Consider the following 15482-nt stretch of genomic DNA (forward strand, 5'->3'; position numbering starts at 1 on the left):
ATTCTATCTTTTAGGTATTCTTCTGTGTGGTCTTCAGGGTCGTCGTCTTCAGGGTCATTGTCAGGGAGATCCAGAGTGAGAATCAAAAACCATTTCTACAAGCTTGAACTTGGAAAAGTAGCAGAAGGTACAAGAAGGCTGAGGAACTGCCGAGAACCAGCTGATGGTACTGGAACCCAGAGGGGCAGCAGAATGAGCAAGAGCCAATGGCACAACCGTGGACCAGCTGACGTTGCTGGAACACGGTTACTAAGCAGGAGGTACCTGTGCTCCAAAGCACTACCAAGGACCAGCAGACGTTGCTGGAACTCGGATACCAAGAAGGAGGCACCTAGGCCAAAGGCACTGCCGAGAACCAGCTGACGGTGCTGGAACCCGGATGGGTAGCAGAAGCTGCAAGAGCAACTGACACTAGCGAGGACCAGCTGACGGTGCTGGAACCCGGTGGGGCAGCAGAAGGAACAAGAGCCAATGGGAGAACCGTGGACCAGCTGACGGTGCTGGAACCCGGATGGGTAGCATTAGCTACAAGAGTCAATGGAACTACCGAGAACCAGCTGATGGTGCTGGAACCCAGAGTGGCAGCAGAAGGAACAACAGCCAATGGCACAACCGTGGACCAGCTGACGGTGCTGGAACACGGTTACTAAGCAGGAGGTACCTGTGCTCCAAAGCACTACCAAGGACCAGCAGACGTTGCTGGAACTCGGATACCAAGAAGGAGGCACCTAGGCCAAAGGCTCTGCCGAGAACCAGCTGACGGTGCTGGAACACGGATGGGTAGCAGAAGGTACCCAGGAAAAAAAAAAAGTTGCAAGGCCGTGAGCCGGCCGCAGTTACCGAAACCCACAGTCCTACAGGGGGTGCTTGTCCTATTGGCACTACGGAACCAGCCTTTATTACCAGAACCCGCAGCCCACATAGGAAACACCGAAACTGCAGGCACCATAGACTCGGCTAACCCGACCGCAACACGACAGGACAGCGTATTGGTGGCAAAGTGACGTTGACACTACCCGGAAACATCAGGCATGCTGGAACCAGGCTGGGCAGGAGGGAGTGCCCGTGCCAAAGACACTTCCGAGAACCAGCTGACGGTGCTGGAACCCGGATGGGTAGCATTAGCTACAAGAGTCTATGGAACTACCGAGAACCAGCTGACGGTGCTGGAACCCAGAGTGGCAGTAGAAGGAACAACAGCCAATGGCACAACCGTGGACCAGCTGACGGTGCTGGAACACGGTTTCTAAGCAGGAGGTACCTGTGCTAAAAAGCACTACCAAGGACCAGCAGACGTTGCTGGAACTCGGATACTGAGAAGGAGGCACCTAGGCCAAAGGCTCTGCCGAGAGCCAGCTGACGGTGCTGGAACCCGGATGGGTAGCAGAAGCTGCAAGAGCAAATGACACTAGCGAGGACCAGCTGAGGGTGCTGGAACCCGGAGGGGCAGCAGAAGGAACAAGAGCCAATGGGACAACCGTGGACCAGCTGACGGTGCTAGAACACGGTTTCTAAGCAGGAGGTACCTGTGCTAAAAAGCACTACCAAGGACCAGCAGACTTTGCTGGAACTCGGATACCGAGAAGGAGGCACCTAGGCCAAAGGCTCTGCCGAGAGCCAGCTGACGGTGCTGGAACCCGGAGGGGCAGCAGAAGGAACAAGAGCCAATGGGACAACTGTGGACCAGCTGACGGTGCTAGAACATGGTTTCTAAGCAGGAGGTACCTGTGCTAAAAAGCACTACCAAGGACCAGCAGACGTTGCTGGAACTCGGATACCGAGAAGGAGACACCTAGGCCAAAGGCTCTGCCGAGAGCCAGCTGACGGTGCTGGAACCCGGATGGATAGCACAAGGTACCCAGGAAAAAAAACAAAGTTGCAAGGCCGTGAGCCGACCGCAGTTACCGAAACCCACAGTCCTACAGAGGGTGCTTGTCCTATTGGCACTACGGAACCAGCCTTTATTACCAGAACCCGCAGCCCACATAGGAAGCACCGAAACTGCAGGCACCATAGACTCGGCTAACCCGACCGCAACACGACAGGACAACGAATTGGTGGCAAAGTGACGTTGACACTACCCGGAAACAGCAGGCGTGCTGGAACCAGGATGGGCAGGAGGGAGTGCCCGTGCCAAAGACACTTCTGAGAACCAGCTGACGGTGCTGGAACCCGGATGGGTAGCACTAGCTAAAAGAGTCAATGGAACTACCGAGAACCAGCTGACGGTGCTGGAACCCAGAGTGGCCGCAGAAGGAACAACAGCCAATGGCACAACCGTGGACCTGCTGACGGTGCTGGAACACGGTTACTAAGCAGGAGGTACCTGTGCTACAAAGCACTACCAAGGACCAGCAGACGTTGCTGGAACTCGGATACCAAGAAGGAGGCACCTAGGCCAAAGGCTCTGCTGAGAGCCAGCTGACGGTGCTGGAACCCGGATGGGTAGCACAAGGTACCCAGGAAAAAAACAAAGTTGCAAGGCCGTGAGCCGGCCGCAGTTATTGAAACCCACAGTCCTACAGGGGGTGCTTGTCCTATTGGCACTACGGAACCAGCCTTTATCACCAGAACCCGCAGCCCACATAGGAAGCACCAAAACTGCAGGCACCATAGACTCGGCTAACCCGACCGCAACACGACAGGACAACGTATCGGTGGCAAAGTGACGTTGACACTACCTGGAAACAGCAGGCGTGCTGGAACCAGGCTGGGCAGGAGGGAGTGCCCGTGCCAAAGACACTTCTGAGCTGCAACTGGCGATGTTGGAGCCCAGGGGTCAATCATGCAGCAGGCTGAGGCCTACTTGGAGCGAGTTTTATATTGGTTGTACACAACTACTGATTTTAACCGGGCTCCACTTAGGCCTCTGCCTCTACTGTCTCTAGTATTTTCCCTGGCCTCCAACCCCGCCAGTCGCTGCTCTGAAGTGGCATGTGCACAATCCACACTTGTTCCTGTGTGACTGGGGCTCATTTACGTCAGTTGATCCACTGATGTGTGTCCGGCAAGGTCTCCTGCTCTGTCCACATTCCCACTACTACAGTCATGGCCAAAAGTATTGACACCCCTGCAATTCTGTCAGATAATACTCAGTTTCTTCCTGAAAATGATTGCAAACACAAATTCTTTGGTATTGTTATCTTCATTTAATTTGTCTTAAATGAAAAAACACAAAAAGAATTGTCCTAAAGCCAAATTAGATATAATTCCACACCAAACATAAAAAAGAGGGTGGACAAAAGTATTGGCACTGTACGAAAAATCATGTGATGATTCTCTAATTTGTGTAATTAACAGCACCTGTAACTTACCTGTGGCACCTAACAGGTGTTGGCAATAACTAAATCACACTTGCAGCCAGTTGACATGGATTAAAGTTGACTCAACCTCTGTCCTGTGTCCTTATGTGTACCACATTGAGCACGGAGAAAAGAAAGAAAACCAAAGAACTGTCTGAGGACTTGAGAAACCAAATTGTGAGGAAGCATGAGCAATCTCAAGGCTACAAGTCCATCTCCAAAGACCTGAATGTTCCTGTGTCTACCGTGCGCAGTGTCATCAAGAAGTTTAAAGCCCATGGCACTGTGGCTAACCTCCCTAGATGTGGCCGGAAAAGAAAAATTGACAAGAGATTTCAACGCAAGATTGTGCGGATGTTGGATAAAGAACCTCCACTAACATCCAAACAAGTTCAAGCTGCCCTGCAGTCCGAGGGTACAACGGTGTCAACCCGTACTATCCGTCGGCATCTGAATGAAAAGGGACTGTATGGTAGGAGACCCAGGAAGACTCCACTTCTTACCCCGAGACATAAAATAGCCAGGCTGGAGTTTGCCAAAACTTACCTGAAAAAGCCTAAAACATTTTGGAAGAATGTTCTCTGGTCAGATGAGACAAAAGTAGAGCTTTTAGGGCAAAAGCATCAACATAGAGTTTACAGGAGAAAAAAGAGGCATTCAAAGAAAAGTACACGGTCCTTACAGTCAAACATGGCGGAGGTTCCCTGATGTTTTGGGGTTGCTTTGCTGCCTCTGGCACTGGACTGCTTGACCGTGTGCATGGCATTATGAAGTCAGAAGACTACCAACAAATTTTCCAGCATAATTTAGGGCCCAGTGTGAGAAAGCTGGGTCTACCTCAGAGGTCATGGGTCTTCCAGCAGGACAATAACCCAAAACACACTTCAAAAAGCACTAGAAAATGGTTTGAGAGAAAGCACTGGAGACTTCTAAGGTGGCCAGCAATGAGTCCAGACCTGAATCCCATAGAACACCTGTGGAGAGATCTAAAAATGGCAGTTTGGAGAAGGCACCCTTCAAATATCAGGGACCTGGAGTAGTTTGCCAAAGAAGAATGGTCTAAAATTCCAGCAGAGCATTGTAAGAAACTCATTGATGGTTACCGGAAGCGGTTGGTCGCAGTTATTTTGGCTAAAGGTTGTGCAACCAAGTATTAGGCTGAGGGTGCCAATACTTTTGTCCGGCCCATTTTTGGAATTTTGTGTGAAATGATCAATGTTTTGCTTTTTGCTTCATTCTCTTTTGTGTTTTTTCATTTAAGACAAATTAAATGAAGATAATAATACCAAAGAATTTGTGTTTGCAATCATTTTCAGGAAGAAACTGAATATTATCTGACAGAATTGCAGGGGTGTCAATAATTTTGGCCATGACTGTAGTAATGGGAATGGGGACAGAGCGGGAGACCTTGCCGGACACACATCAGGGAATCAACTGACGTGACTGAGCCACAGTAACTCAGGAACAAGTGTGGATTGTGCAGACGCCACTTCAGAGCAGCGACTGGTGGGGTTGGAGGCCAGGGGAAAAACTAGAGACAGTGGAGCCAGAGGCCTAAGTGGAGCACGGTTAAAAATCAGTAGTAGTGTGAGTTTGGAGGCAACAGGAGACTTTGCCATCCACACAGCAGGGGAACAGCTGGCGTTACTGAACCCCACAGACACCGGAGTGAGTGTTTCAATCTGTGCGGATGGCACTTCCAGGCTACAACTGGCTGTGTTGTAGCCCAGGATCAATGCTCCGAGCAGGCTGAGGCCTACTTGGAGCGAGGAGAAAATACGATGTAGTGTGAGTTTGGAGGCAGAAGGAGACTTTGCCATCCACACAGCAGGGGAACAGCTGGCGTTACTAAACCCCACAGACACCGGAGCGAGTGTTTCAATCTGTGTGGACGGCACTTCCAGGCTACAACTGGCTGGGTTGTAGCCCAGGATGAAGCATGCAGCAGGCGGAGGCCAACTTGCAGCTGGTTTTATAGATGTTGTAGACTACTACTGATTGTAACCGTGCTCCACTATGGCCTCCGGCTCCACTGTCTCTAGTATTTCCCCTGGCCTCCAACCCCGCCAGTGACAGCTCTGAAGTGGCGTCAGCACAATCCACACTTGTTCCTGTGTTACTTGGGCTCAGTCCCGTCAGTTGATCCCCTGATGTGTGTCCGGCAAGGTCTCCTGCTCTGTCCTCATTCACACTACTAGTAATGGGAATGTGGACAGACCAGGAGACCTTGCCGGACACACATCAGGGGATCAACTGACGTGACTGAGCCCCAGTAACTCAGGAACAAGTATGGATTGTGCAGACGCCACTTCAGAGCAGCAACTGGCGGGGTTGGAGGCCAGGGGAATTACTAGAGACAGTGGAGCCAGAGGCCTAAGTGGAGCATGGTTAAAAATCAGTAGTAGTTTGAATGTGGATGGAGCAGGAGACTTTGCAGTCCACACAGCAGGGGAGCAGCTGGCATTACTGAACCCCAATAACACAGGAGCTAGTATTTTTCTCTGTGCAGACGACACATCTGAGCGACAACTGGCTGTGTTGAAGCCCAGGGATTATAGTTCAGGTGGTAGAAACTTGATCACAGCAGGAGACCTGGATACAGTTGCCAACCAATTATTTAGTCGGGAAGAGGACTGGCAAATTCTGGGGAGATCCAGGCCTTGTTCATTTTCAGAAAAGTAAGCCGGTCAACGTTATCGGAAGAAAGTCGCGTGCGACGGTCTGTTAGTACACCACCTGCGGCACTAAAGACGCGTTCCGATAATACACTGGCAGCAGGGCAAGCCAGCACCTTCAATGCATACTGGCTAATCTCTGGCCATGTATCCAGCTTAGAGACCCAAAACTTGAAGGGGGAAGAGCCATCTGGGAGTACAGTCACAGGGCAAGACATGTAGTCTGTCACCATCTGACGGAAGCGTTGCCTTCTGCTGACTGGAGCCATCAGTGATGGTGTAGACAATTGTGGCAGACACACAAAACTTTGCCACATTTGGGCCATACTGGTCTTGCCTTGTGCTGAGGCGCTGCCTCTGCTCCCTCTTTGTGCCAAGTTTCCTCCACTGGCTCGACGCACAGAGGTGCTTTGTAAAGCACTAGCACCACTGCTGTCGGGTGGAATGGAAAACATGATGGACTGCACCAGTGTGTCTTGCTACTGCCGCAGTTTACGCTCCCGGTTCAACGTTGGTATGAGGGTTTGCAAGTTGTCCCGGTAGCGAGGATCTAGGAGGGTGTACACCCAATAATCAGCCGTATAGAGAATGTGGGCGATGCGACGGTCGTTTCTCAGGCACTGCCGCATGAAGTCAACCATGTGCTGCAGACTCCCAACTGCCAAAGAACCGCTGTCCCCTGCTTGAGGCGTGATCTCTGCCTGCTCTGCATCACCCCACCCTCGCTGTACATACTGACTCGAGCTCTGTGTACCTCCCTCCTCTGGAGAGATGTCTTACTCCTCCATCGACTCCTCCTCATCCTCCTCACAAAGTGTCCCCTGCCTAGGCCTTTGTGAGGAAGCACGTAGCGCAGACTGTCCAGAAGCAGATGGCATTTGGGACTCCTTATGCTCCACCTCTTCCAAAACCTCATCCCTTAGTGCTTGCAGTGTTTTTTGAAGCATGCAGATAAGGGGGACAGTCATGCTGACTAGTGCATCATCTGCACTCGCCATCCGCGTGGAATCATCGAAGGCACGCAAAACGAGGCAGATGTCCTTCATAGAGGCCCACTCAGTGGTGCTGAAGTGTGACCGGCGCACAGTGCGACTTGTTTGCGCCTGATGCAGCTGGTACTCCATGACTGCTGCCTGCTGCTCACACAACCGCTCCAACATATGTAACGTAGAATTCCACCTGGTGGGTAGGTCACATATGATGCGATGTTCCGGAAGGCGTAATCAGCGCTGCAGAGCAGCAAGACGCGACCTTGCCGTGCTGGAATGCCACAAGTGAGCGCACTCTATGCGGACCTTGTGCAGCAGTGCATCAAGATCCGGATAGTCCCTCAGAAAGCTCTGCACGACCAAGTTGAGCACATGTGCCAGACATGGGATGTGACTGACGTTGCCAAGGCCAAGAGCTGCCACCAGATTTCGGCCATTGTCACACACTACCAAGCCCGGCTGGAGATTCGCTGGCAGAAACCACACGTCGCTCTCCTGCTTGATGGCATTCCAGAGCTCCTGCGCTGTGTGGCTTCGATTCCCCAAAGAAATTAATTTCAGTACGGCCTGTTGACGTTTGGCCACGGCTGTGCTCATATCGGTCGTAACAGGCTCCTGCTGCACTGTTTCAGAGGAACTTGAGTAGGAGGAGGAGTCAATGTGTACAGACTGGATTCCTGCAATCCGTGGAGTAGGCAGAACACGTAGAGCGCCACTCTCCAGATCTGTACCCGGCTCCACAACATTGACCCAATGGGCAGTGAGGGAAAGGTATCGTACCTGTCCATGATTACTGGTCCACGCATTGGTGGTCAGGAGGACCTTGCTACTGACGGCGTTTAGTAGCGCATGTTTTATGTTTGCCTCCACATGTTTCTGCAGGGCAGGGATGGCTCGCCTGCTGAAATAAAAGCGGCTGGGCATGGTGTATTGTGGGACTGCCAATGCCATGAAGTCCCGGAAGGTGTCAGTCTCCACCAGCCTGAATGACAGCATTTCAAGTGCCAGCAGTTTGGCAATGCCAGCATTCAGAGCCTGTGCTCGGGGATGGTTAGCCAAGTATGGCCGCCTTTTCTCCCATGCCTGTGCTACCGATGGCTGTCGAATGGCCTGGGAGTGTGAGGATGACTTGGAACGTGGTGCTGTGGGTGGAATGTCACAGGGTCTCCGGACAACAGTGCCAGAGATTCTTCCTTGGCGATCCTGTGAGGAAGCCGATCAGCTGTGTGTGAGCTGGAGGAAGAGGCCCCAACACGAGCTGAAGAGGTGGTAGGCGGTGCTGTACGTTGGCCTACGTCTTCAGTGTGTCTGTGTAACTCCACCTCGTGCTTGGTCCGCACGTTTCCACATATTAGTGGTATTGAGGTTGCTGATATTTTTCCCTCTTTTGACTCTCTGATGACACAGCTTGCATTTGACAAAGCAAATGTCATCTGCAACTGTGTCAAAAAAGGACCACGCACTGCAAGTCTTGGGAGCGCCCGTTTTGCCTTTTGAAATTGGAATGCTCCTAACGGGTGCCGAAGTGGAGGCTACAGACAACCAAGTCTGCCCCCTCCCTCTCCCTCTTGTTTTGGCCGTTCGGGGAATCTCTTGCTCAGAGCTGCTCCCACCACCTTCCTGTTCCTCACGCCATGATGGGTCAAGGACCTCATCATCTACACTCCCCTCTTCAAACACCTGCTTGTCCTGGGTTGTCTCGCCAGCACCGTACGCAACAGAAAGTGGCAACTGTGTCTCGTCATCATCTGATGCGTACTGAGGTGTGCTGACCATAGGCACTGGCCCACCCGCCTCTTCAGATTCAGAGGGACAAAGAAGTTGCGCATCACTGCATACTCCCTCTTCTTCACATTCTGGAATGCTGCTTGGCTGGCCCCCTCTTTCCAAACCAATAGATTCCGAGAACAGAGGTAGAGACTGTGATGGCTCCTGTCCAGTGCTCTCTGACTGCCTGGGCACTTTGGCAGGTGGTGAAGAGACAGATGGTTGCTCTTCGGTGCTCTGGCCCTGAGAGGATGTGGAAGTAATTGAAGTCGATGCATTAGCTGCCATCCATCCCACAACGGCTTCAATTTGTTCCTCCCGCAGCAGTGGGGTACGGTGAGGTCCTACAAAGCTGCGCATAAAGGACTGTTGCCTGCTAAAACTGGGGGATGCTGACTCACTGGTACCAACAGCAGGCACAGAATCCCCACGTCCTCTCCCTGCAGAATCCCCACGTCCTCTCCCTGCAGAATCCCCACGTCCTCTCCCTGTTGAAACTCCACACCCACGACCACGTGCCTTACTCCCTGCCTTCTTCATCTTGCTAGACTGAGAAAGATAGGCAGAAAAGTAAAAAGGGGGGCCTTAGTGTGCTTATTCCTGAACAGCTGGTTACAGGTATAAGAAACACTAATTTTATGAAGTGTGTGTGTCGACTACACTTTAATGGGAGCTAATGTGGCCTACACAACTTTCAAATGTAGTGTTTGGTGAACTTTGTTGTTTTTTTTTTTTTTAGGAAAAAAAAACTAAAATGATGTGACCAAAGATTTGAAAGTCAGAGTATCACCAACTTTCTGGAGCTATTACAATGCAGGCAGGTAACCTACAATGCAAAATATGAGGCTCCAAAAAAATTGGGTAATACTAATCTGGCTGCAGCTGAAGGGCACAAGCCAGAAAAAAAGGCTCCTCTATCTACTCCTATATAGTGTTTGCAACCAACCAATGTAGATGGATATGGATGGATGCACACTAATAGGAGAAGAAAAAATGAGCTGCAATTAAAGAAAAATATGTGTGAGGCAGTGACGCACGCTGAGCAGCCTACAACCAGACGTAGCTGCAGGACACACTACTCAGCGTGAGCTGCATTCACACACAGTCAGAGACCTCTCAGACAGCCGTGAACAGTGCAGCTAAGTGGGCACTAGCACTGACAGGCTGCAGAAAGGCTCCGCTGTGTACTCCTAGAGTGTTTGCAACCACCGTATATGGATACGGATGGATGCACACTAATAGGAGAAAAAATGAGCTGCAATAAAAGAAAAATGTGTGAGGCAGTGACACGCTGAGCGGCCTTCAACCAGACGTAGCTGCAGGACACACTACTCAGCGTGAGCTGCACTCACACACAGTCAGAGACCTCTCAAACAGCCGTTAACAGTGCAGCTAAGTGGGCACTAGCACTGAAAGGCTGCAGAAAGGCTCCGCTGTCTACTACTAGTGTTTGCAACCAACGTATATGGATACGGATGGAAGCACACTAGATAGAATTTTTGAAAAATAAGCAGCTCAAAAAGAAAAATATGTATGAGGCAGCAGTGAGGCCAGACGTGGCTGCAGGACCCACTCCACAGCGTGAGCTGCACTCACACAGCCCTTGTAGACAGCTGTGAACACTGATGCTAGGGAAAAGAAAGCTACAGTGGTGGTTTATGTAGCCTGGGTAAAGCACAATATTGTTTTGAGAATCGCTATTTCTAACTGTCCCTCACAGTCTTCAACAGCAGCCTGTCCCTAACTGAATTCACAGCAGAGTGACCAGAAATGGCGGCGGTGGCTTTTATAGTGCATCATGACATCATTTCAGCAGCCAATCACAGCCATGCCAATAGTTAACATGCCTACATGCCTGACAGGATGTGTCCACACTTCTGAGGATTCCCATTGGCTGAAACAAAGCGAGCGGGCTCATAGCATTATGGGAACTTCTGATTCCGGTATCCGATATGAAAAAAGTATCGGAAGTCAGTATCGGAATTCCGATACAGCCAATATCGGCCGATACCCAATACTTGCGGTATCGGAAAGCTCAACACTACTCATAAATTGATAAAAAGATCCTTTCCAACCAACCATATCATCCATGAAGCAAACAATCTCCACGTGTACCTTGTTGCAGATTTCAGCTTTCAGCAGAATCATCATCACTCAGACATTGTGGGAGAATGAATGGTTCTACTTGGGACATAAAGGAACCATTAACTTCATCATCAATTAAGTGGAGGATACAAGAAAGATCTAGCAAAAAACCCTGAGAGGTCAATACAGTTTCAAAGAATTGCCCATATTAACAAACTCTAACAATTATCTGCTGGCTGCCCAACTTTGTCCGTCAATCTAATTCAGACATCCTCTTCTTTTTTTTGCGTTGGAGTGTTTTTCACAGAGAGCACCCCTACCTGTAATAGTAAATGGGGTATTTCTGGTATTTGGTGCAAAATCACAGAAACGTGACCGATATTGATCCGAGTGTTGGATCAAAATTGTCAATGCTAGTCTATAGGTCTGCGAAAAAATCTGACACCACTCAGATGCAATCCGGGTGTGGTTCGAAAAAAGCACACGGAAAAACCTTATTTTTTTCACATTCTAGAAAAACTGATGAAAATTAGACCAAACTCTGGAGAAAATCACTGCTGAAACTCGGTCCGTTTTTCTCGCACGTGCAAGTGTGAATGAGCTCCGACATCTCCTACCAGCCACTATGGTAATAAAGCCTTGTCAAGGCTCGTAATTCTGCATCCATGGCATAGGTTTCCCGTCAATGGTTGTCTGGTAGTCTCATTGTATTTGGGCCTTGAGGCTCCTGTGTCTTCTGGCCCGGTAGCACGTCTATGGCCATTATCTGCCTACTTATGAGGGTATCAGTGTTCAGTATGTCAGCTCGTATTTGTGTGTTTGTCGGCTTGTCAGTGTGTTGTCAGGGGGCGACGTTCACGCGCGTCTCGCTCTCCGCCTTTCTGAACATGTGTAAATGAGACGATTTTAACCTTATTTCCCAGTATTAATCTGTCACACTGATAACGTGCTCCAGTTCTGCTGATGGGAAGATGGGACTTGCTAATAAGACGGGTCAGGCAGGACGTGTCATGGGATGGAGCTCATCCTACTTCTGTCATCATCCATGTCCGCTGTCCTCATTAAATCAACTCATGTCTCTTCCTCATCCGCAGCCAGGCTGGTGGCAACGGGACGCTTTATTTTTGGAAGCGTGCAACAAATTACAAGAGCTGTGTGACAAGGGGCAGCAAGCAGCCCATTCATCAAAGTCTGACTCCCCACTAACTAGAAGACTTTAATGGGAGTAATTAATCCTCCCGTAATGTACAACCGCTTCCACAGCATTTAACACCTATGTCCCTGCATCTTTATACACCATTCATCACACAGGAATGTATCTGTCCAGTGCAAGCAGGTTGAGCAGTAAATACGCCGCACCTAATACTGGACAAATACCCCAGTGTTCAGATGACAATTATTGTTCGTAGATATAAATTACACCAGTAGAGACATAACTTTCTATGAAAATAAATAATGATGCAATTATACTGACAGCCAGCAGGTGGGGTGCAACGGCTTTTAAACCAAAGGTATGTGCACACGTTAAGTATTTGCCGTAGAATAATCAGAGACAAATACTGATGGGTAGGCACAAAAAGCACAATATTAAATAGATGTGTTTTATAAGTGCTTTTTGCATAGGTTTTTTATGCATTTTTCCCATTCATTAGTATGAAACGTTGAAAGAATTGACATGATGCACCAAATAAGCAATGTTTGCATGAGAGTTCAGGAAATTAATCTGGTTTTGTAACAAATCTGCACAGAAAAAACGCGGCAAAAATGAAACTTGAGCACAGACCCAAATGTGATAGAATTTTATCGTACAGGAATTTATTAAATATTAAGGGTAGAATAAATATACAATATTTCAAAGTTTTATGTTTATTATTAAATATGCTTAATACGTCAAATATATGACTACTATAAGACCAGAATACAATAATATAACTTTTATACAATTTTCTGGTATGTACAAGAACAAAACTTCTAAATTACTTCCCCTATGTACAAGAATATAACTACTATAATACTGCCCCCTATGTACAAGAATATAACTACTATAATACTGCCCCTATGTACAAGAATATAACTACTATAATACTGCCCCATGTACAAGAATATAACTACTATAATACTGCTCCCTATGTACAAGAATATAACTACTATAATACTGCTCCCTATGTACAAGAATATAACTAATATAATACTGCCCCTATATACAAGAATATAGCTACTATAATACTGCCCCTAAGTGCAAGAATATAACTACTATAATACTGTCCCTATGTACAAGAATATAACTAATATAATACTGCCCCTATGTACAAGAATATAACTAATATAATACTGCCCTCTATGTGCAAGAATATAAATACTATAATACTGTTCCTATGTACAGGAATATAACTATTATAATACTGCCCCTATGTACAAGAATATAACTACTATAATACCGCCCCAATGTACAAGAATATAGCTACTTTAATACCGCCCCTATGTACAAGAATACAACTACTATAATACTGCCCCCATGTACAAGAATATAACTATTATAATGCTGTCCCTATGTACAAGAATATAACTACTATAATACTGCCCCATGTACAAGAATATAACTACTATAATACCGCCCCAATGTACAAGAATATAACTACTTTAATACCGCCCCTATGTGCAAGAATACAACTACTCTAATACTGCCCCTATGTACAAGAATATAACTACTATAATGCTGTCCCTATGTACAAGAATATAACTACTATAATACCGCCCCAATGTACAAGAATATAACTACTATAACACTGCCCCTATGTACAAGAATATAACTACTATAATACTGCCCCCTATGTACAAGAATATAACTACTATAATACTGCCCTCTATGTACAAGAATATAACTACTATAATACTGCCCCTATGTACAAGAATATAACTACTATAATACTGCCCCCTATGTACAAGAATATAACTACTATAATACTGCCCCCTATGTAAAAGAATATAACTACTATAATATTGCCCCCTATGTACAAGAATATAACTACTATAATACTGCCCCCTATGTACAAGAATATAACTACTATAACACTGCCCCTATGTACAAGAATATAACTACTATAATACTGCCCCCTATGTACAAGAATATAACTACTATAATACTGCCCTCTATGTACAAGAATATAACTACTATAATACTGCTCCTATGTACAAGAATACAACTACTATAATACTGCCCCCATGTACAAGAATATAACTACTATAATGCTGTCCCTATGTACAAGAATATAACTACTATAATACTGCCCCATGTACAAGAATATAACTACTATAATACCGCCCCAATGTACAAGAATATAACTACTTTAATACCGCCCCTATGTGCAAGAATACAACTACTCTAATACTGCCCCTATGTACAAGAATATAACTACTATAATGCTGTCCCTATGTACAAGAATATAACTACTATAATACCGCCCCAATGTACAAGAATATAACTACTATAACACTGCCCCTATGTACAAGAATATAACTACTATAATACTGCCCCCTATGTACAAGAATATAACTACTATAATACTGCCCTCTATGTACAAGAATATAACTACTATAATACTGTCCCTATGTACAAGAATATAACTACTATAATACTGCCCCTATGTACAAGAATATAACTAATATAATACTGCCCTCTATGTGCAAGAATATAAATACTATAATACTGTTCCTATGTACAGGAATATAACTATTATAATACTGCCCCTATGTACAAGAATATAACTACTATAATACCGCCCCAATGTACAAGAATATAGCTACTATAATACTGCCCCCTATGTACAAGAATACAACTACTATAATACTGCCCCATGTACAAGAATATAACTACTATAATGCTGTCCCTATGTACAAGAATATAACTACTATAATACTGCCCCATGTACAAGAATATAACTACTATAATACCGCCCCAATGTACAAGAATATAACTACTTTAATACCGCCCCTATGTGCAAGAATACAACTACTCTAATACTGCCCCTATGTACAAGAATATAACTACTATAATGCTGTCCCTATGTACAAGAATATAACTACTATAATACCGCCCCAATGTACAAGAATATAACTACTATAACACTGCCCCTATGTACAAGAATATAACTACTATAATACTGCCCCTATGTACAAGAATATAACTACTATAATACTGCCCTCTATGTACAAGAATATAACTACTATAATACTGCCCCTATGTACAAGAATATAACTACTATAATACTGCCCCCTATGTACAAGAATATAACTACTATAATACTGCCCCCTATGTAAAAGAATATAACTACTATAATATTGCCCCCTATGTACAAGAATATAACTACTATAATACTGCCCCCTATGTACAAGAATATAACTACTATAACACTGCCCCTATGTACAAGAATATAACTACTATAATACTGCCCCCTATGTACAAGAATATAACTACTATAATACTGCCCTCTATGTACAAGAATATAACTACTATAATACTGCTCCTATGTACAAGAATACAACTACTATAATACTGCCCCCATGTACAAGAATATAACTACTATAATGCTGTCCCTATGTACAAGAATATAACTACTATAATACTGCCCCATGTACAAGAATATAACTACTATAATACCGCCCCA

The sequence above is a fragment of the Dendrobates tinctorius genome, unplaced genomic scaffold, assembly GCF_039654945.1.
Source record: "Dendrobates tinctorius isolate UK_male_01 unplaced genomic scaffold, ASM3965494v1 ptg000065l, whole genome shotgun sequence".
NCBI classification, from domain to species: Eukaryota; Metazoa; Chordata; class Amphibia; order Anura; family Dendrobatidae; genus Dendrobates; species Dendrobates tinctorius.